The sequence below is a fragment of the Anastrepha ludens genome, chromosome 2 (genome assembly GCF_028408465.1).
Source record: "Anastrepha ludens isolate Willacy chromosome 2, idAnaLude1.1, whole genome shotgun sequence".
In the NCBI taxonomy this organism is placed as follows: domain Eukaryota; kingdom Metazoa; phylum Arthropoda; class Insecta; order Diptera; family Tephritidae; genus Anastrepha; species Anastrepha ludens.
This window is the reverse complement of record NC_071498.1, coordinates 127217256-127240266: the sequence shown is the minus strand read 5'-3', so window position 1 is coordinate 127240266 and position 23011 is coordinate 127217256. Positions and strand designations below refer to the sequence as shown.

Below are 23011 nucleotides of genomic sequence, written 5' to 3'. Positions count from 1 at the left end.
AAGCAGGTACTGATAGTATCGATAGCAGAGTAACGCACTCAGCGGTTGGCCAGTATTTGAAGCACCTGAATAATGGAACTTACCGAGGCTCTCGAAAAAGTATGTTCGTCTAATCCTGCGCATACTGCGACATGTGACTGTCAGCCATATGGCCGTCAGATGTTGAGTGACGAGATACGAAATATGATGAAATATATTTTTGAATATTCCTGACACTCTTCTTTAACTTGATATCCATATGTCTACGCCATATAATTTTATAAAATCAGGATAATTCTTTTAATGCTGGCGCATAGCTGAAACATTGGAATGCTTTATAAGAATTTATAGTGATGGTGAAAAAATAAACTAAAATCTGTATTCCATTCGATCAGAAAAGTCCACATAACTAACTAAGATTATATTTTAAAGTGTACTGTCAGACAACCAATAAAGCTGCTTGGTTTCTCTAAAATAAATTCATGGAAAAGAAGTTCAAACTCTGAGCAGGCTTCTACATCTCTCTCTCTCTCTTTTCTATCGCTTACGTCATTTCACATTTCAATGTTAAACATTCATTTTAAAAAAGTAATTAAAAAACTAACACTTTTCGTTATTTTTAGCAATAACTTCAATACTTTTACCCCCACTTTTTTCTGCTTTGATAAACCCCATATTAATTGCTTAATCCTTTTTTTCTGTCTCCAGCATATTTTTTTAAAATAACTTTTTGTTTCCACATTTCACTTCATCTTATAAAACTGAGTTTCTGCTCCATTATTTTTCAAACCTTTTGTCTGCTGCTGCCAATAACAATTCAGACAAATTAATGCATTGACATCTGAAAATACCATTAAAAGCTCTTCAGTCGTGTTAAAAATTAGCTCAGCTCAAATAAGACTGAACGAAAAAAATTAAAACTTTTTGTAATGATTTTATCGCTGATCGCCTTGACAGCCATGATTCCCATTAAAATGCTAATGAGGTCATTAAAAAGCTGCTAATTATGCGACAGTCAAATGGATAAAAAAACGAAAAAATAATAAAATAAACTACATAAATAAAATTCGTATTTCCACATTATAAAATTAACTAAACTTGAAGATTAGAAGCGTTGAAAGCTCGTGTTCGAATTAATTGGTGAAATTTCCGCGTAAACAAAAACATACAAAATTAATTCGTGTTATTTATAATTCTATAAATAAATTCGATTGTCTGTTTCGATTTACATAATATACAATTTTTGAAAGTTTCACGTAACTAAGATGTTTTGGGCTGAAGGTCGAGTGTTTTCCAATATGGCGTTCAATGATTTTTGTATATAGAATTAGCATGATTTTTTTCTACATACATAAGCACCAAAAGCATGAAAGCAACATTTTCACCTGAACACCTATTGAGCACTTTAATGACTTAAAAAAATTTCCAAACAAAATTTTGATAATGATTTAAAAAAAAAATCGAAATTTTAAGCCTTCGTGTTTGTTCAAAGTTTCCGAGCACTTATTTTTCTCTGAACTTCGATGTCTCAATGAAAAAAGTTTCATGGTTTATCTGTTTCAGTAGACTCCAAATATTTGGTTCTTGTAATTTTATTGTGTGAACTAAGCCGGATTAGCAAGAAGCGAAAACAAAAACAAAAAAAGGAAGTTAAATAATTTCTCTTATTTACTTGTCGATCTTTCGACCGGAATTAAAAGTCATCTTCAGGAACTCTTGGATGTGCCTGGTTGACTTTCATAAGTAAATTTTGTGGTTAATCTGTAGCCAATCTGGATTTTTTTTCGTCCAATTTTCGGTTACCTAATGACTGAATTGGTTATCTGTAAAGGCTAAGTGTTAAACACAATCTGTCATTCTCTGTCTTAGTTGCCGGCAATCGGTTGTCATTGCCTTCTCATCAGGCTCGTGCTCATCACAAGACCAATGCTTATGCTGTCATTAAAGTGATCAGCTTCATCATCAGCAAATATTAACTCCATCAAATTATAAGTTTTGTTATCACTTATTGCAGAAAGTGAAACGTTTCTGGGAAGCGCTTCCTTTGTTTTAATATCCGAAAAAATCAGTTGAAATTTTCGCGTCTGCTTTCGCAAAATTTTACCTAGATGTACGTGTATCTGCTTAAATATTCAAACTAAAACAGGTTCAAATAAGAGCGAAAACTCTTTCTGTACTGAGAGTTGGAAAAATTTTTATGTTGAATATCATTAAAAAATGCTAAATCACGCTGATTGAAGTAAAAAAAAAAATTGTCTAACTTTCAAGTGACGTATATTGGAGATGAGGTGTTGGAAAGTGCTAAAAGGAAAGTATTAAAAGAGTCAGGTTTTGTAAACAAAAATTAGAAGCTAAGTCAGGTTAATGTAAATAAGAAAGAGAGTCAGAAAGAATACCGAAAAGAAAGCAGAAAGTAAAACAAAAATAAGTTGGTAAAAAAATTACGCAACACCTAATGCAGCCAAATTCCCAATTCACAAGCTCTATGTTCCTTCTGTATGCTCTCAATCTTCGAGTTAAAGGAATAATGATATCGACCGCCATAGCTGAATGGGTTTGCTCATGACTATCGATCGATAAAACCCTCTATGGAAATGAAATACCAATTGAAAGAAAAAGTTTCTTTCGAAAATCGGTCGCCCTATGGGAGTAAAATACGCTCGACTATATTTCTACCTTGAAAAAGCTTTTCATAAAAACTATCTACGGTTTGAGTCCTGCATAAAACTGTAGATTCCTTCATTTGTTCACAATAATGGCATTGCAAGGTTAACATAATATTGTACAAAGTTTTGACTATTTATTTATTGTATTTTTTTATTATTTATTTATAAAAATATACTCCATACTACAACCAAAATCATATAACTCAAAGTTTCAAATGTTGTACAAAACTAAAAAAAATCTAAAAAATTTACATAAAAATTTAAAACTTTTTAATTAGAATTTTAAAGAAAATGCAAATGCTACGCTACACGCTACTGGACGAGTCACAGGTTGCGGATAGTGAAGAGCCTTTAGACATAGAGGTTGCCTGCGAATAATTTAGCAATAATAAATAAGGGTTCTGCGCTCTTCCGATTCAATTCTACCAGAACGAAAAAGAGCACCGACAACGCGAGAAGATGCCGCCTTCAAATAAACATTAAGCGCAAACACCAACTCCGCAGCGTCTACTCCATATTGAGCAGCTGCAAACAACGTCTGACTTGTAGTAAGCGGCTGAATTGGAAATGCTGTTCCCTCCAGCTAAATGAAGGATATCAGCCCCCATTTAAAAATTATTTTCAATGTTCGTTATATACATAGAAGAAAATTCATAACACCGTCAACAAAAAAATATCAAAAATCAACGAGAATTTTCAGACACTTGAAATGGGCACAATATTGCACCAAAATTTAATAGCTACAAAACTGCAAGCCCAGAAATTCTGATTAAAAAGAAAATTTTAAAAATTGGATTTTTTTTTTTAATTTTTGACAAAGCTTGAAATATTGAGTTATGTTAATTTTTTTTTTTTCTTTTTGTTGTATGAATTATAGATTTTTTTTCTTGTATGAATATTGTTCCACGAAAAATCAAATAAAAATAAAAAAAATGCTCAAAACTTACAACTTAACACGCTGTCATTATTGTGTGAACACAGGTGTACTAATATACATATGTATATTTGGGCTTTCAAAAATTGAATTTGGCATTTATTAATCAAATTTTTTTAAATCAAAATTTATTTTTCCCCACATCAATGCTACTCTTTCGTTCACAAATGTAGCGTTTTTTTTGTTTACTTGCGCATCATTAAGCGCCCATTTGTTCCAGCAATAATTTTTGTTGCCATTATTGTTTCATATTACACATCGTAATGCATAATAATACACAAAACAGTATAAAAAGGCATAATAATAATAATTCTACGGTCATCAAAAATACTTATTTGTCGCCTGAGCCATACAAAATCGCAACACTTCAAAATGTATGTATTTGTTATTCAAATTAATGATTATTTCTTGGCGACACAAAAAGCCACACCAAAATTGATTTCATTTACATTTATACGAGTATGCACACATACACATGAGTATAAATGTATGTACGCATGCATGTTTGTATTCACTTTGTATTTCTTGCGCATGCGCAGGCGCATCAAAGCGTGATTTGCATGCAATGGGCTCACAAAGTGTTGGATAATTTTATTTTCATTGTTTTTGCTGTTATGTTACTACGTTGTTGCTGTTTTTCCTTAGTTGTTCTTCGCTGTTTTTTTTTTTTTTTTGTTTTTGTTGCTTATCACTTATGATGCGCCGACGTGACAGCGGACTATTTCTCATACATACACACTTACATACTTGAATTTCCATAAAACTCTGTATGAGTTTGTAATCCGCGTGACATCATCGCCGTGTAGCTGCTGGTTGTCGCCGCGCCACTGTCAGCACATATCTTTGTGCGGCATCAACATCATCAATATGCTCGCGCCAACTCCCCATCGGCCGTCCGTCCTCTCGCTCTTCCTCTCTCTCTCTCTCTCTCGGACAACACTTAAAGTGCTTCTGTACCAAGTGCACAGCCAAGCAATGAGCGAAATCAGAACTGGGCCTACCCAAATGTTCTGTGCCACACTTGAACTACAGCAAACGATAGTTTGACATTTGTGTATGTGTGTGTGTGTGGTTGTGCGCGCTCATCTTGATAAACAATGCCACCATCAGGCGGCTGCTAAGCGAGCTGGCCCTTTTTATGCTTTATAAGGATCTGAATTCGCAGAAGTGATAAATGCCTCGCCTGCCAAATGTCGCTGCATACAATAGCATAAAGTTTGTTCGTATGTATGTCATGCATGTTTTATATACAAACATACACTTTTATTGATGTTCGCTTGCAACTGCACCGCTTTTGACACATTTGCTTGCCACACCATTTTTGGCCATGGCTTACAAGTGACAACGGAATTGTATGCAAAGCAGCTGTCAATAAATTACGATGGAATTATTTCAATATATAAAAATGAGTAGAACTACGAAGGTGAAATATGTACTTCCTATTGATACTTGGCCAAGGATGAGCTAACTTGTTTATACAGGGTAGCTCAAGTGCAAGTATATTTTTAAAAATTAAAGAAAGAGAAGGACATCATTTTTTTATTATTTTAATATTCAATTTTTAAATACATTATTTTTGGGTAAAATTTGTGCGCAAATGGTTTAAAACTGTTTTACAGTCAATCTAGAGCCGCTGGGCGATGCTACGACCACTAAGTTACCAGTCAACTTCGATTATTTTAATCAAAAACATCAAAAATGCCTGAATGGAATTGACGACACCAAAATTGCCCGTTATTTGTTGCTAGAGAAACGGCACTATAAATTTACTTCCTTAGCTGATAACTACAACCGACGGTCGGTCTTGGCCCAAAATGTTGCGCCAATCGTCTCTGCATTGCGCGTGTTGACGTCAGTTAGAAACGTCAAGGGCGGTCAGGTCGTCGTTGACTTGACATTTCCAACGTAGAAGAGGACGTCATTCGTTCCGAGTTCCACGTAACCTAACCAGCGCAGCCACTGAATTTTAATGTGGCCCCCAATGTCGAGGTACAGCTCGTAGAGCTTGTGGTTCCATCTTTTTCGATATGCATTACTCACGCAAATCGGACCGTGAATCTTGCAAAGAATTTTTCTCCCGAAAGCTCCTAATACCCATGCATCGGTGTTCGTCAATGTCCAGGGCTGAGCACTATAAAGTAAGACCGGTAGGATGAGTGATTAACAGAGCTTTTTTTCGTACATCGGGCTTTGCTTTCTAATTGCCTACGCAGCCCTAAGTAGCACCAGTTGGCAAGAGTTACTCTTCGCTGGATCTCTTGGCAGACGTTGTTGTTGCGCTTATTGCAGGATCCTAGGTAGACAAAGTTCTTGACTACGCCGAATTCGCAATTGTCAATCGCAACCTGCTGTTCAATATGCGTAGACCTTTTGGTTGCTGACACAAGGTACCTTGTCTTGTCCTCGTTTACCGCAAGACCCACTCGACGGGATTTTTCTTTCGGGGGAAAGTTGCACTGACTGCCCGCTGACTAGTGCCAACAATGTCGGATTAATCAGCGTAGGCGAGAACTATGACACTTTTGTAGAAAGTAATGCCGGAGATGTGGATGTTGGCGGCGCGTATAATTTTCTCCATCATCAGATTGAAACAATCGCATAATAAGGGATCGCCTTGTCGAAACAAGTCAAATGGTTTGAAAGATCTTTGCCTATTCTCACCATAAACACCATTCTTAGTTTCCGCGGCCAGGCTTGCCTTTTCGCCTTTATCAAAAAAAAAAAAAAAAAACTGTAAAATGAACCGAATGTAATATGCACCGAGCATAAACTTTAAACTTGTTGATCGATACTTTACGAGATACTGATCACTACAGCCATCTACCAAGCAAATAATGCATTTATTTTTCCTCAAACTAATATGACTCAATTATATACCTGCATTCGAATGGCCCTGTACTAGCTAATGTCATTGCAAATAGCGACAATATTTCTAATTCTATATTTCTCAGTATTCTAAGAAACTAAACTTAATATTCCATTAGGTCTGTTCTTGGCCTCTCTATACCATTTAAAATTCCTTGGCAACACTCAGCGTAAAACACATAATCGCTTTGAGCTGTTTTACATAATAAGCTTTATGGATTTAAAAAAAAGAATGTGCGCTAATCGCATTTTTATTTCTGTGCTAACAGCGTCTTTTTTATACCTATGTACGAGTATATAGAAAATATTACATTTTATTTAGACTTTGAATGGGTTGGATTCATTTTAAAAATGCGAGTAGATAATTTTCATTTCATCTCAAAAACTTGAAACTGGTTTAAGAGCACAATTTTTGTTTATGTCTTCAAGACCTGTACGTTACGATTAAATAGCGGATGAACTACGTTTATGCTTCACGTCTGGTCGCTTGCAATCATCACAGGTTTTGTTTATATTGGCCTTAGAATCCAGTGTGGTGAAACCTCTAAAGTGATCTATTGTGCTTGACTGCGAGCCTATAATTCGAGGCTTGAACTGCGTTTTCACGCACTTACTCAGGCGTTTTGCTATATTTTACTAATGACTCTAGAGTCACACCACTTAGGTGTATGAGTCTCCGTCTTGCGAGAGCTACATATTCGCGGAAGACGTGCTCTGGGGTTTCATCGTCCAGATCACAAAAGCGGCAGATAGTTTTTTCTCCTACTGCTCGTTTCTTGAAATGATAACGAATACTGCAATGTGCCATATCGAAACCGTGAGCGTTCACAAGTCTTCTCTATATAGAACCAACTTTCTATTTTCGGAAGGAAGGGAACATTTTAGCGGTCGCGAAGGAAAGCACCAACTAGGAAGTAAATAAAAAATATTTCGCAAACGTTTACTACAAAATCAAAAATTATTGCTGAGAATAAATATTTCTGCATATTTCGGCATTTTTTTGTTATAAAAAGCATTCCTGAGTGATTGTTCGAATACTATAATACTTTTAATTATAATAAAAAATTCAATAATTAAAAATAAATCAAATGACTTCTTCTGTCTGCAAAATGTTCAGTGCAAGCAAGCACCGGCGGTAAGCAATAAGCAGCGCTTTCACCCAAAAAATTAATTTTTGCACTTCAAAATGTAATTATTGGTTTTAATATTCATATGTACTACATTTCGATGGGAAGGGCTATAACAAATTGGTTTTTTTATGACTATGAAAACATTTTTTCACAAATTGATGCCAAAAACGAGTGCTGGCTCTTTGGATTCAATTAACCTGTAAGCCAAGTAAGCGCAGAACGAATATTTTTTATAAATACAAAAGAATTTAATAATCACTATATGCGCGCCGCTGCCGGTAAACAACGAACGAAAATAACAAACTTTTTGACTGGTACTAAAGGAACTGCAAATTTATATATTTTATCTAATTAGCTGAGTTAGCATATATAATATTTATTACCTTTTGAAGATATTTCAGAATACATTTGCAGAAGTCCGAAAAGTCAAACAAAATTCAATAAATGGGCTAAACCCTTTGAACTTGATTATACCTAAAGCAAATATAATTTTATACACTTCGAATTCTTTCAACCAAAGCTGATCGTTAAACGCAACTTCTATTTTGCATCCACGTTGTACCCGAAAGCTTATATTGGCATCTCAGCCGGAGAAATGGTCGACAGTTTGTTGCTTGTAGTGCAAAGTTTGGTAGCAAACCCGTATGTAACTGTTGACATTGCCATATGCATATCTGGCCCATAAGAATAATAATAAAAATAATTGGCAATGCCAAGCTCTTCATTTGTGGTGTGCGTATTGATATTGTTCCATAATTAGAGGAACCTAGAGTTTTAAGCCGACTCCGAACAGCAAATATTTTTTTATATGGAGCTTTTTCATGGCGGACCTCTAGGTGCAGGTTTTCTGGAGATTTACCTTTTCTATCACTGGGGGGTTTCGTGCCCGCATCTCGGCCCGTGCACTTCTGAATGGTGATTACGCATCAACCCATTTAGCTACAACGGCGGACCTTAGTAATGGGAAGATAAACATTTCACATATCTCAAAAGTTTACTTCACCTTTATTTATAGTTTTTCTTAAATTGTATGCGCAATATTTCCAAGTTAGTCAGGTAGAGAGTAGAAGTTCTTAGTTGTAGCCGATTAAGTTACAATTATGTTAGCTGAGAAACCCGTCGATAGAAAGTCAAGAAGCTCTTTGGGGCGGTATGTAGATGCTTGGCTTTCTAGGTTACCAAATTGTCATCAGTTACAGTTCTTAGTTCCTGTTTGTTAGATTATAGAGTTTACTGAGAAACTCACCGAGAGAGTCAAGAATCTCCTTGAGCGCGCTTTTCCCTTTGACTTGCGCCGGTAGGCATAGAACTGAGAATATTCGCCACAATTGGTTGCGAAGAAGTTTTCAGTTGTCCACCTTTAGAGAAATCTGTCTCACTGCGGCGCTTCGACTACCCACGAAACTTCAGAAGCACAGATTTCGTAAAATCCTCCGCCTGGAAGATAGTTTAGAAAGTGACCATTGGTCGACTTTTCTGGAACTTTGATCCGAATATTCCTGTCCTTTTACGCCCATAAATAATAAATCAGTTTATCAAACTTAGGGTCTTCCGCAGATACCTGTTTCTATATATCCCCAGTGGGCCCTTTCAAGAATTATGACCTTGTAAAACTTTGAAGAATTTGGTATTAAAAATTAGTTCACATAATCGAGCAATTCAATGAGCAAAGAGGTGTCCGTTAATTACAGGGTCCGGCACTTGAAGTGTAACCAATTAAAAAGGTTTGGAAAACTACTTCTATTCAATTCAAAGTAAAAAATGCGTGAAAATAACATAAAATTAAGAATCAATTTACTTTTGCTCGATATGACCACCTTTTGGCTTGACTATGGCCTTGAGACGATCCAGAAACGAATCGCAAGCTGCCCGAATGTGACTTGCAGGTATTTTGGCCCACTCGCGGACAAAGGCTTTTTGCAGCACCTCCGAATTATTGAATCTTTTAGTTCGGACTTTGCTGTCCAAAATGGCCCAAAAAGAATCATCCACCGAATTCGTGTCTAGTGAATTTGGGAGCCATTTTGTGGACGTTCCCTCGAGCTTTGTGAGAACCTGCATGATCTGCCACGGAAATGTTTGTCTGCCCACCATAATACTTTCCCGATACTATTTCACATTTACCTTGACGCCAGACTCGATTGAAACGATTGGAGAGCGCCCACCTGCGGTTACAGCGGCCCAAAGTATTAACTGTGGAGGGTGCTGCCTCCTGGTGGCCAATCGATGACTGAAATTCTCGTGTGAATGGTCATTCTTTCACGGAATTCAGCAAAAATGTAGAAATGGTAATGCTTACTCATAGTTTAACAAATAATAATTCATGGGGTTATTGAAATTGAGTGAAGTGTTGGATTGCCGAAAATTTTTCCAAACACTCAGGCAATATTACCTATTGCAATTGAGGCCAGAAGATAGGCATTAAAAGAATGGAGGAAAGAGAAAGGAGGAGGTGTGGTGAGAATTCTTCACCCAGATTTTTCTATGGGTCTTAGCAGTTTGTCAAATGAAGGATAATGTTGCTCGTTCAGTCTCAATACAACCACCTCAAAAATTTACCATTTAAGGCTGGTGCGAGCTGCACAATGGCAGAGAAAATGATCTGTATTATCTTCATCCTCCAAAAAAGATGCACGGAGTGGATTGTCGATCCAACCCATTGTAGCCATATGTTGTCCTCTTCCTTTATCTGTGAACGAATTTTGCTACCTCCCTGTGAGACCTTTTCAGGAAACGCTCGCTTGTTTTGCAGGTGTGAGTGCCGGACAAACGCTTTTTATGAAATTTATTTGTGAGTTCCTTGCTGTACCCGACCGACTGTTTCCACTGTAATTGGTGCTAAAATTGGCTCCGTTCCCATTGGGCATGCTAATTAACCGCAATTAGCCAATCTTCGCTAGCCTCGCTTCATTGCATTGAACGCCATATCATCCCGACCTCCACATATAGTAAATTCAAGCTCAGGCTCATTCCAGAGTTAGCTCATTAACAGAGCTTAGCCGTAACTCACATTTCTGAACAATTTTTGATGAGGTGCGAGCGGTTGCTGAGGTCTTTAGAGCAGCTTGGCTATTACTACAAACTTTGATTTTAATCCTACGCCACCTTTCGCCACCAATTATCTTTAAGTATTGCAAAGATTTCCGATTGAAAGACGGTTGGTGATATATTTAAAGTAGTAACGCATCTGAAGTTACATTGTCAGTGGCAGTTGGACAGTCATCTCTCTCCAGTACCATTTTGAGTATTGAAGTCGTCGGTATAGAAAGTTCTTACCGAGCTTCCCACGAGAGTATCTGAATCTCTCCATTGCTTCCTTGTAAGAAAATTAACGACATCCGTTCTTCCAAAAGAGATTTCAGGTTTTAGTTTTTCATAAGATGCCAAAAACAGAGGATAGTGCTCTGACAACCTTTTAAGCAACTCTCTGTGTCGGAGCTCCTATCTTCGTGCCAGCTTCCATAAGAGTGCAATTGGCATATGATTTTCGCTTCCTCGTTAGTACAATTCGCATGGCGAAGAAAAAAACAACTCTCATGCGAGCGAAGGTTATGACCGTACTGATTTGCTTACTAAAGCGAGAGCTACTGCATGCGACAGACAGAGATGCCTTTCTTCTTTAGCAGCGTCGAACACCATATTTAACAATCACCCCTCGTACGTTGGTAAAGCAGATGCCCATAAAATAGTACTCTCATGCATTTATAATAAAACGATTATATTACAGGTATCAAAGCTCATAAGCAAAACTAAAAATATGTTTTGTAGAAAGTTGGAAATAATCTCGTTCAAAAAGGTAGGGGGTTCAGGCATAAATAATCACAGGTGGATAAGCTTAAAAGTGGAAATTAATCTTTTGCTTTTCTTGGGCTGGTTTCCCTCCAACTATGTATGTATGTAAGTATGTTTCGTTACGCCATTCACACAGTGAATTCCACGTTTTGGTTTAACAACAAATCTGCATTAGCGCGAATGATTATGAGTGGGCCGGTACAACAGAGCTATTTGTTATAATATGAAGTCAGCAGAGCATCGAGTTACTTGGATTTGAACTCGTGCATGTCGTTATGCTTGCTTAGGTTACAGCAAAATTAGGAAAACAAACACCTTTTTTCTTAACTCGTAAATTAGTATTCGTTTGTTGTGAAAATATGTGGAAAAGTGTTATTTAAATGGTGCTAAATTTTTAATTTAAGCATAAACCATTAAACCATAACCATTTGCAAGCAAATTAATTTGGTATTTTGTAACGGGGTTTTTTTTTTTTTTGAACTAACAAAATTTTACTTTTTCAGTTTACAACCTCAGCACTGATTAATAGCTTTTAAAATTAAGTGAAAATAATAATTGCGCTCGACAACATAAAATTTTCCAATAGTTATTGCTAAGTTATCGCAAGTAGGCGTTCTTTAATGCCATAAAATTACCCAATGCGAATTCATTATAGGTGGTATCACTAAGCCAGCAACAACATTTTGTACATTAGAATGTCACGTCAAACTAGAAAACAAAGAAGTGATTTATTTGTGAAGGCAAAGTAGAAGAAGAGTATCAATTTATTTGTCGCGCTGCAATTATTTTTAAATGTTCATAATAACTTTTGGATTTAATATCGTAGCAAAATTTCAACGTACAAATTTGATTGTAAGTAAAATGTTTCGTAGTTCAATTTTGCGCTAACATCCGAATGTACACGGCGCAAGAAAAAGAAAACCAAATTAGCTGGTCTACTGCACCTTAAATGGATTCGCCTCAAAATTATTCATCGCTAAAAACTTTAGAGTGACAGTTCGCGAGACGCTTATTTTGAGGCGAATTGAATAGAGAAGGTGGCGTTTTCCGAAAACAGTTACTTTATTTTTCACGATTTTGACAAGTGTGCGTTTGGACTCCTTCCCAATACAAAACAAACAAACCCGAGGAAAAGAACTTGCTTGCTTGTGAAAATTCAGTATTTTGGAAGTTTTTTTGTTTTGGGACATTTAAACTAAGCAAACGAAACAATGAGAACAAAGTGCCGCATGCTAAATTCTGAAAGCACAAATGAATATAAATCCTTCAAATACAGTTTTTTTTGCGCTTTTATGTGGATGACTTCGTGGCAAGAAAGTGTGTGAGTGTGTGTATAATTTCTTGTGTTTAGTAGTTTGTATTGCTTTCGCCTACTCTTCCTCTTCCCAAACAATTAATTTCACTTCGTTTCACTTGTATATTCTCGGAGTCTGACGTCATAGAAGATTCGGAAGGCGCAATCTTTTATTCTATCATTAATGAAAAATATATGATATGAAAGTACATGGCTGAACTTTTTGTGAACAAAAAACAATTTGTTTTGTGAAGTCCGGTATTTGATCCACCTTTGGACCTTTTTGGGCAACACAAAACTTTTCGAATACATTTCAGCAGGTTATTAAAAATGCCCACAACTGAGATCAGCTGATTCCAAAATGCCAAACGTATTCTTCGCCGTAGTCGAACGTGTTGTTGCGTGACCACCATTCGGAATTCACAGAGAGATCGTAGGTTCGAATCTCGGTGAAACACCAAAATTAAGAAAAACATTTTTCTAATAGCGGTAGCCGGATGGTACTTAAACTATAGTAATAAGTATCACTATGCTATGGGGGAATGGCAACTGTTTTCCAAACAGAAGTTTTTGCCATCCTAAAAGTAGCTGAATGGATAATCAAGAGGAGATGGAGCGGGAAACAGATTGGAGTCTTCAGTGACAGTCAGGCTGCATTGAAGGCCCTGGAGAACGCGAAGCAAACCTCAAAGATTGTTCAAGAATGTAAGAAGAAGCTTAATTTTGTCGCAAGGCAAAACAGGCTTGTACTTATATAGGTTCCGGGACACTCCGGTGTTCAAGGAAACGAAATTGCCGACAAATTGGCTAACCGTGGATCAGCGGTGCCCCCACAGGGGCCAAAGCCAATAATCGGAATCAGTCCCGCAGGAATCAAGAATTGGATCAGCGATTACGTAGGCAATGTACATAAAGAGCGATAGTCTGGTTTGGAACGCTGCAGAACTGCAAAGTGTTTTGTGACAAGTCCGAACAGAAAACTGTCAAACTTTTTACTAAAACTTAGAAGGAAAGATATTCGGTTGATGGTCGGCATCATTACAGAACACAGCCCATGGGGTCAGCATATGACCACCATTGGAGTCATCGAGAACCCGGTATGCCTGTCATGTTTGGAGGAGGCGGATAGCACTGAACACTTTCTCTGTGAGTGTCCTGCCTTTGCTAGAGCAAGGCTACGAGTATTGGGTTCCGATGTCATGAGAATGAGTAATATTCGTTCTCTAAAACTGGATGATATTTACAGATTTGCCAAAGAATCTGGAAAATTCTCACAGGACTAACTATCTCTATTTCTGTCTCTATTCTTTCTTATCTCTTTCTCTGATACTTTTCTCCTTCCCTCCTTGACTATCTACCCCCTTTCCAGAGCTTTAAATACAATGGGCTCTTTAGCCTGAGTGTTTTAGGAGCCACCAAATCTCCTGGTGCTCCTTGGCTCGACCTTTTCAAATTCAATTTTCAAATTCAATAGCGGTCGCCCCTTGGCAGGCAATGGCAAACCTCCGAGTGTATTTCTGCCATGAAAAACCTCCTCATAAAAATATCTACCGTTCGGAGTCGGCTTGCAACTGTAGGTCCCTCCATTTGTGGAACAGCATCAAGACGCACACCACAGATAGAAGGAGGAGCTCGGCCAAACACCCAAAAAGGGTGTACGCGCCAATTATATATATATATAGATATAAAGATATTATATTATTTTGCAATTATTTTCTATTATTTTTAATGTAATAGTAACAGGTAATAATCGTTAATTTTGATAAATGTAGAATGCTAGTAAGCATTTCAAAGTTGTTTAGCAAGACAAGAAAACTTTAGTCGGTTGAGTAATTTTTAATTTATTGCAGTTCGAAAATTAATTTTATAATTTTTCCACCTTTTTTGCCTTATAGACACAGTATTTTAATAAGTTTGTGCAATTTATGTCATAAAACACCTTCTAGGAGTGATTAGCTTTAAAACAAAAATAAAAAATCTGCGCAAATCGGAGCATTCTAGGCATAGTTACTAGCTTACAAACATATTTCGACACTTTATTTTATAAGATGTGAAGATATGTTCAGTTCGAACGACGCTTCGTGGAATACTTTGCTAATCAACATCATAAACTCCTAGAGTTCCAGTGTAGAAAATAGAGCCATAACGAATTTCCCCCATTTTGGTATGTTCTGCCTCAACCTCTTAACTTCATCCCAGCCAAGCTGTATAGCGCCGGTTTCTGACTCCAGCAGTCGTTTCCAGGTATTCGCTGGGCTTCCACGTCTACGGGTTCTTGCAGGTTTCCAGTCAATGGCGGCCCTTGTTAAGTCACAATTTCCTCTGCGTAGAACATGGCCATTTTTTCTTTCGGATTGGCTACTGCTGGGTTCTGGCCCACAAGTCAGCATTCGAGATAATATTTGGTCAGAATATTTTGAAAATTTTTCGAAGGCAACTTGTAATGAGCTTATGCCAGCTTATGTCAGCTGAAGTCACATTCCACGTTTGACCACCATAAAGTAAAGTCGAATTAAAAATTCGCTGTTTTGTGCGCGGAAAAATGTGTGATGCGTTCCAAATTGCTTAGCGTCACAGCTTTCTTTATAGCAGCTAAGTAGCAGAACAATTGTACATCTTCAATTGAAAAATTTTGCGTATTTCCCGTGCTTATAAGCATGATTTTGGTTTATTGGATATTGATCTTCAGGCCAGCTGTCTCAGCTGATTCTCACATTGCTTGAATCTTCGCTGCCATGTCAAGGTAATTGTGGAACAGAAGACAGATAGATGTCATCTGCATAGTCAAGAACCGCTAGGCGCTCTTGTAGACCCCAGGTAATATCGCCTTCACACAGGCCCTACGAGAGGGGGAGGGGATAGGGTACTTCTTAGCCCATGCCCGGACTCGAGATTATACGTATTTATATGAATCAGACATTTTATACCATTATGAGATCTCAAACAGACAGATATCTAGAGACAGCCAGAGCTGTTGATATAATGGAGGAGATTGATTGGATTTAGATTGGCGGACTGTCCAAGGCTATGGAAGAAAGAGCTCCCAGTGACCTTAGTTGTTTAGCTGCCGAACCCGGACATTTACAGAGAAAATGCTCTACAGTTACCCTCTTTGAAAGGTCCCTACAGCTCCTGCAATGGGGGTTAAATGGTAGCCCTAGCTTTTCCGCATGTATGCCGATCATCCAGTGACCGGTTAACACAGCTACGAGTTTGGAAATTGAATGGCGAGGAGTCCAAACGACTTTCTGAGTCCTCCGTATATCGTATTGGGGCCAAAGGGTTTTCGAAATAGCACATGAAGAAATGGAGCGCCATCTTTTCTGCGCTTTCCTGCGAAATAGTTGTCGTACACGTACACTTATATTTTGATTTTTTCACCCAGAGGTTACTCAAGCATTATCCGACACCTTGCGTCTGTGTAAAGGACTAATACTGTTTTATGAAAAAAGAAATTTGTTAAAATAAAGTTTATAAATCTTGCAGCTTATCTGTGTTTTACAATTAGGGAATATCGAAATTCCCAAAAAAATTGAAAAAAATCGAAAGACCAGTTTTTAAATTAAATCAAATAAGCATCAAAACCATACTTCCCAGCTTTTTTAACAAACTTTTTTCTTCTCTATAATTTCAGGTGCAAGTCTTCGAAATCTCATGCAACCAGAAAGAGCGCAAGCATTCGTAGGAATTCATTGTAAATGCGAAATGTAACAAGTGAATTCAACTCAGCTTTCCAGCTACTATAAATAATAAATGTGTGTGAAAAATAAATCCACTAGAGCATTCAAAAGTGCAATGCAAATAAAGCGAAATCGCATAAATTAAAATAATCAAAATAAAATCATCAACATCAGCAGCAGCATTGCTAAGCAATAATTTTGCAATTATCACATTTTCATTTACACCTCTGGCACTGTTATCTCCGCTCTTACATGCATAGCTGCGAGCGCAATTGCACGTGAGTGCACGAAGAATATACGCCATATCAAAAGCAAATTGCCCATAAAATCCTGCTTTACAAAAAGCGCACGCACCAACACACACTCGTACATGACTGTGAATATTTTGATATGAAAACGCGATTACTTGGCCTTTTGTGATTGTTGATTGCGCCACTAAAAAATCACTAATAATTCTTTCGCTCTGTACAATTCATCGTCGTCGCTGTCGTCGTCGGTCAAGCTGCGTACAAACATACACTGCAACACAAGTTACCTGCAACGAAATCAACAGCAACTCAGAAAAAACAAAAGACCAATTGGGTTCTTGTGTGCGTGATTGGCATTGCATCCATACATACATACAAACATATATTGTGTTTTATTGTTCTTGCCGTTGGTCCTTTGTACGGGCTCTACACGCATTTTTCGCCATATTTGGCCTTTCGCACAAGATTATCTCGCGCACATCCTGGTGAATCGCAGCAGTTTTGCTGATTGTATGGCATTACACTTTTAAATCAACTACACTATTTTAAAGGTGAGTAACAGCATTTTATTGTTTGCATTGTGTTCTTGTTATTGTTGTTTTTTTTTTCTTTAACTTTATGTATGGCTATGCTAAGTTTGATGTAAGTGTTGTAAAGTGGCAAAATTATAGTGATTTTCAGGAGGAATTTTTTAACCAAAGCAGGAAATTGATTATAGTGGCGGCCTTATTGGGCCAACCATATGCAATGCTGTTGAAATGACTGTATTCGTAAATAAAGTTGAATTCAAAGAAAATTTACTTATATCTCTATACCTACAGTAGTGTAAATATCAGGTGATTTTTTAAGAGCTACAGACTTATATGATTTGGAGAACTTATGATAACACAAAACAAAAATATTGTTGGCATGCATTTTTTTATTATAATCTGGTAGATAATTTTATGACATTTATTTTTGAAATATAGTATTCTACATATGTCCGCCGCGTTATGAGTTATATGGTCCATTCGATAAGTTCAATTCTTGGCAAATTTTTCCAATACATCTGAATAATAAATCTAAATGAGCCCAGTGAGCGAAAATGCGGCGCAAATGATGGTAATTAGGTTTCAATTCTTGCACGCGCTGTATTTTATAGGCATGTAAGTCGTGGCCTATTTAATTTATCAAGGAATGAAAAAAAAAAATAAAAATAAAAGGAGTCATGGACTTACTTTGGTTTTTCCACGTAGTTGAAGGACAAAGGCCCACAAGTTGAAAACGACGGCGAATCGACATTTCAGCGTCTTCTCCAACACTTCGCTCTACGAATTTCGCGAAACGATTTTTTTCTTTTCAAAGTAAATGTCCACAATCTGAAAGCGTTTTTCTAGCGTTAAACAATTCATGAAGACTTTCTAAACCTCACTGAACAGAAATATCAATACAGTATGCCATTTTCAGCTGTTAAACCATAGTTAACGATATCAGTAGTTCTCATGCAGCTAAAAAACACCCGATATATTTTCTTGTGCCCATTGTATACTGAAAATTTCTTTAAAATAATAATTGAAGGGAAATTTTAGAATTTTTTTCTGCCTATTTGCTTATTTGAACTCATTAATCTCCGGAACTACTAAGTGACTATTTTTGGGAAGGTATTTCGATCGAAGCGGCCTCGGTAGTCTAGCGTAAGCGCACTAGACTGCCATCCTAGAGGTTTTGGGTTCGAATTACACGTAAAGCATGGTCCTCGCACTTTTATACCTACTTTGCCTGCGTCTAAAAAAATAAAAAATTAAAAAACAAATAATAAAAAAATTCCTTAATTCTATTCCCCCAAAAAACTAATCCTTTCCATCCTTACACCCGCACAATAGTCGGCGCATTATTTGCACAAGCAAGAAAAAAAAACAAAAAAGAAAAACACACAGTTACACAATGCTTCAGTGGCGCCAGCAAGAGGAAGCGGGCAATCACGATAATAGGGCAGACACACCAATTTTAGCGAAGTCCTCAACCATCTGGGCGATCCTTCTGCCATAAAAATGTGAGACACAGATGCCGCCCCACGCAGTAAGAAGGTGTTGCTCCTAAGCAACGACAGGTGGGCATTCCCACTACTTAGGAATGGTAGCGGCAGGTTAATCACCTACCCTATCAGAAAAAAAAAAACAGATTAAAGAAACCAACGCAAGACTGAGTCTTGTCGAGGCCTTATGCTCCCGAGAGGAGTGAACAAGATAAAAAAAAACTTCAACCAATAGATTTTGGGACGGATTTTGGACTGAAACTGTCCGCTTTCATGCCTTCAAATGAAATTATCAATCATTAATCCGCTATTACATACCCTAGGAAATCAGCTATATAAAATTAAGATTAGTTAATTTCCCTCCCAGAAAGATAGAACCGTCATAGATGAGGGGTTGCATCGACTCAACAATGTACAGTTCGTTTAGAGGAATGCTTATGTTCTCTACCAATCGCTGAAGGTCGAGCTCAGAGCCTGGCCTTGCACACTCATCTGCTTTTTCATTTCCCTCCACTCCGGAATGACCGGCGGCCCAACAAAGTGTTGTGTTGCACCAGTTTGGGAGTCTAAAGGAGCAATTTAAGTATAATTGATCCGAGTAAAATATGGTGCCTAGTCAATATAAATATGGTGCCCACTAACATCTGATGTGACTCTGATCTGCCAATCCATTCTGTCGGGTATTCTAATTTTTCAGTCTTTTTTCCGATCTATCTTGGGAACTAGATAGTCTGCTTTTGGTGCGTCTTGCAAGTGTTCCACAGTTAGTACAACTGATTCATGGCCGTGCATATTCTCATATAGCTTGCCCACTATTTTAGTTCTGGAAACAGATTTATCCGCCATACCTTTAACATATAAATGAAAGGGTGGAGTATGTAGGATCACTTTCCGTTCCAGCTGAGACATCAATTGGAGCGCACCTGTTATTTCTACACAAGCTAATCGTTGGACTGTTATGAGATAATTTAGCTAGAATTGTGTCTGTATCGCCTCCCACCACACGAAAGTTCGATAAGTCAAAATGGGTCTGATGGTTGATACGCTGCTTCAGGCCCATTTTTTGCCAGATGTACTCTTACAGATACAAGCAAACTAACTCATCCTCAAAATTATTAAATACAACCAATCTGTAAATTTTGTTAAATTACTAAAAAAAAAAACAAAACAATAGCAGACTGCTGAAATATCTATAATATATTTTAAATCAATAGCATAAACTAAAAATACCTCCCGATTTTTTAATTTGTCAGCAGTAAATCAGTACATTTTACTATTGAGCTCCACTTGAAAAATAATCATAGCTGCATACTTCCAGAAAGCTAAATGAACAACGAATACACTAATCCATGCTCGACTGACCCTACTTCCTATGTGGGAGTGTATTTTGACAGCTTTATTTATGTTTTTTTTCATCGTTTTCATTTAAATAAATTTGGTTATTAGTAAAAACTCGAACTTGACATTTTTCACCAAAACCTGCAATTGACATGGTTCACTAATTGCTACAGAGGATGCATTCAAACAAAAGTGCAACAGCACGCAAGTGATGCCCACTTTAGTGCATGCCTTAATGTGCATACAACTGCCCATGTGTGTGTGTGTGTGGGTATGTTGGCGCATGACTATAAATCACCATCAGCATGTAGGCCGCTACTGCACTCATTCCGAGTCGGCGAATTCAAAACCATTTTTTTAATCAGCCGTACCGCAGCAAGCAATGCACAAGCAACACAAACAGAAAAGCGGTTGCCACCAAATTGTTGTACATGTGCACTGGTCATCAGCGCTGCTGGTAAAGCGAACAATATATGCAACAGAGTGATGCTACACAGCCGTCGTTTTATATCGTTTTACTGCACTTGGTTTGGGTTTTGTTTTTGTTTTTTTGTTTTTTGTGTCACTTTTTTCGTTGATACTTGTTTCCCATTGCTCTACCTCTTTAGTTTGCCAACTCATCACAGTGACCATGAATAGTTTAACTATAAAACCCACTGCATGTTGGGGACGCTCGTCATCAACATTGTGCATTATCTCGATTTTCACGATCATTATCAATGTTCAGCTGCAGCAGCGTCAAGCGGATTGAAATCATTTTCGAGCGCATTTCAATTTCTGGTGCATTTAACTACAATATAAACAACACATTTTATTTTATTTATTTTTTGACATTCATGTATACCTTTCATGTCAATGAATCTAATAAAGGGTGGCAATTGCGCTCAATGTACTTGAATGAATTTTTCTTTATTAGAAATAGTAAAACTTTCCATTGAAATGGCTGTCTCGCCTGACCTTGCAATAACAAGTCCAGAGGGTCTGAATTCTCTTTTACGGAGTGTTAAAAATTTTGGCGAAAGTGCCAATAGTTTATCAAAAAAATTAAGTATATTGTTAAAACATACTTTATGTTCTGCAATAGAAATAGGACTTAAAGAAGAACTTATATGTGGTACATTTTAACCCACTCTAACCACTTCTTCCTAGGCATTCTTGACTTTTTATCATAGCAGGTAATAATGAAAATTCATTAAAAAAGGCAGTTAGTGAATTGGTTGGTTGCAGGGTCGATTTTCCAAGAATCCATTTTGTTGCCACATCCTCGCTACCAACAAGTTATACGAGTTATTCCTTCACGACTATTTCCAGTCTGAGCGATTGAAAAACCTTATGAGGCTCTTCGAGATTTTCAAAAAGCGGTTTACCAAGGGCTAACATCGTCGCCTTGTATAGTGGGTTAAAGTTTCCACAAAAATTTGAATCAGAATTCAGACGGGTGTTTGGTATAGATGGAAAATTCATACGGGTTACGGGTGGGTCAGAAAAGTTAGTTCTATCTAATATTTACTCATTTGGCATAGATACAGTGCGAAAATTCGTATGAGCATTAGGACGGATCGTTTTGTATGGATCGGAATTTTAAAGCAGAAAACTTCCAACCGTGGCTTTAAAAACTCATAAAAAAAATAATAAAATAAAGCGTGAATATTTTTCACCATTTCTAAGTGGATTTGCAAGGCAAAAATGCATCGATGGACCAAGAGTATTATATGACATGTAAAAAACTGATACAAAGAATTTTTAATGGTCGATATTCGCTCATCGAATAATTCTGGAAGATCGCTCAAAGTCATTTGTTGTGCTGATAACATCGATAGTGTGTGCAAAATGTTTGGTCAAGATTGCCATGCCACATAACGTGAGATTGAAACATTCTTGGTCAATAGTATGACGAGAACCAATAAAATATTGCAAGACCACCTTGTGGTCAACAGGTCATACACGTCGGAAATGTGAAAAAAGCCATGAGAATGCAACTGCCCAAGGCGCAGTTCAAACAAATCCAAAAGTATCTGTATTATTAAGAGGAATATTTAAACAACTATTTTAAACCTTCAATGTCCGTTTTTTTGTGATTAGGTCAGAAATATATATAGCAGTCCTCATAACAAACAGACCAGTATACGCGTTCCTCAAAATATTTGGCAACTTCGGCTAGTTTGTTGTAATTTATTAAAAAAGTTATTAAAAAAATAACAATAAAAACAAAAGAAAAAAACGTGAACAATTTAGCTGAATCTTTAACAAATAAAATTAAAAAGCAAAAGCAGGTAAATTTAATATACAATAAGAACTGAATAGTAAATTACGATAACATTTGTGGAAGAATGTTTAAAACATAATAAGGAGAATGTTACAAAAAAGCGATAAATTTAAAATTGATTGCGAAAGAAAATTTTATATTTAATTTTTTTTTATAAAAACAAAATAATTCAAAAAAATTTTTGTTTCAGAAAATTAAAAAAAAACAAGTTCCAAAAAAAATAATAAAAAAATTTCAATAATAAAAAAATGTATTTTTAGAGAAAATTTGAAAACCGCCATACTTTCACTTAAATTTTTTTTTATTTTATCGGATGCAAGAATAGGGAATTTAGATTTAATTTTAATTTGAATAATATTTAATTCAGTTGGAATTAAAAAAAAATATACAATATATTTAAAAAAAATTCTTTTGCTGAAAATTTATATTATTTTCTTGATTTTTATTTTATTGGAGAATGGAGAATACTATATTAATTTTAAATTTTAATAAAAAAAATTCAAATGGAATTAAAAACAAAACTTAAAAAAATAATAATTTTTAATAAAATTTAATTCAGTTGGAATTTTTCCATGTTTCTTTTTTAATTTTAATAAAAAATTTTTTTTTGTTGAAAATTTGAAAACCCCCAACTTTCATTTATTTTCTTATTTTTATTAAAAAATAAAAATTTTTATGAAAATTTGAAAACTCCCATACTTTCATTTCTTAATTTTATTGGAGAATGGAGAATGTTGCAAAACAAATTTAAATTAATTTTTAAATTTTAATTAAATTTAACTGTTTTTAAATAACTAAAAAATAA

The 23011-nt window shown here is 36.4% G+C and overlaps 1 protein-coding gene across 3 annotated transcripts in view; it reads left to right on the top strand.

The window, feature by feature from the left end:
- LOC128855314 (cadherin-99C) overlaps window positions 1-23011 on the top strand; it is a 297926-nt gene that overhangs the window by 73035 nt on the left and 201880 nt on the right. For all 3 annotated transcript variants that reach the window (XM_054090116.1, XM_054090117.1, XM_054090118.1), the window contains one exon: window positions 16295-17139. The gene's annotated coding sequence lies outside the window, so the exon portion shown is untranslated. The remainder of the gene's footprint in view (window positions 1-16294; window positions 17140-23011) is intronic.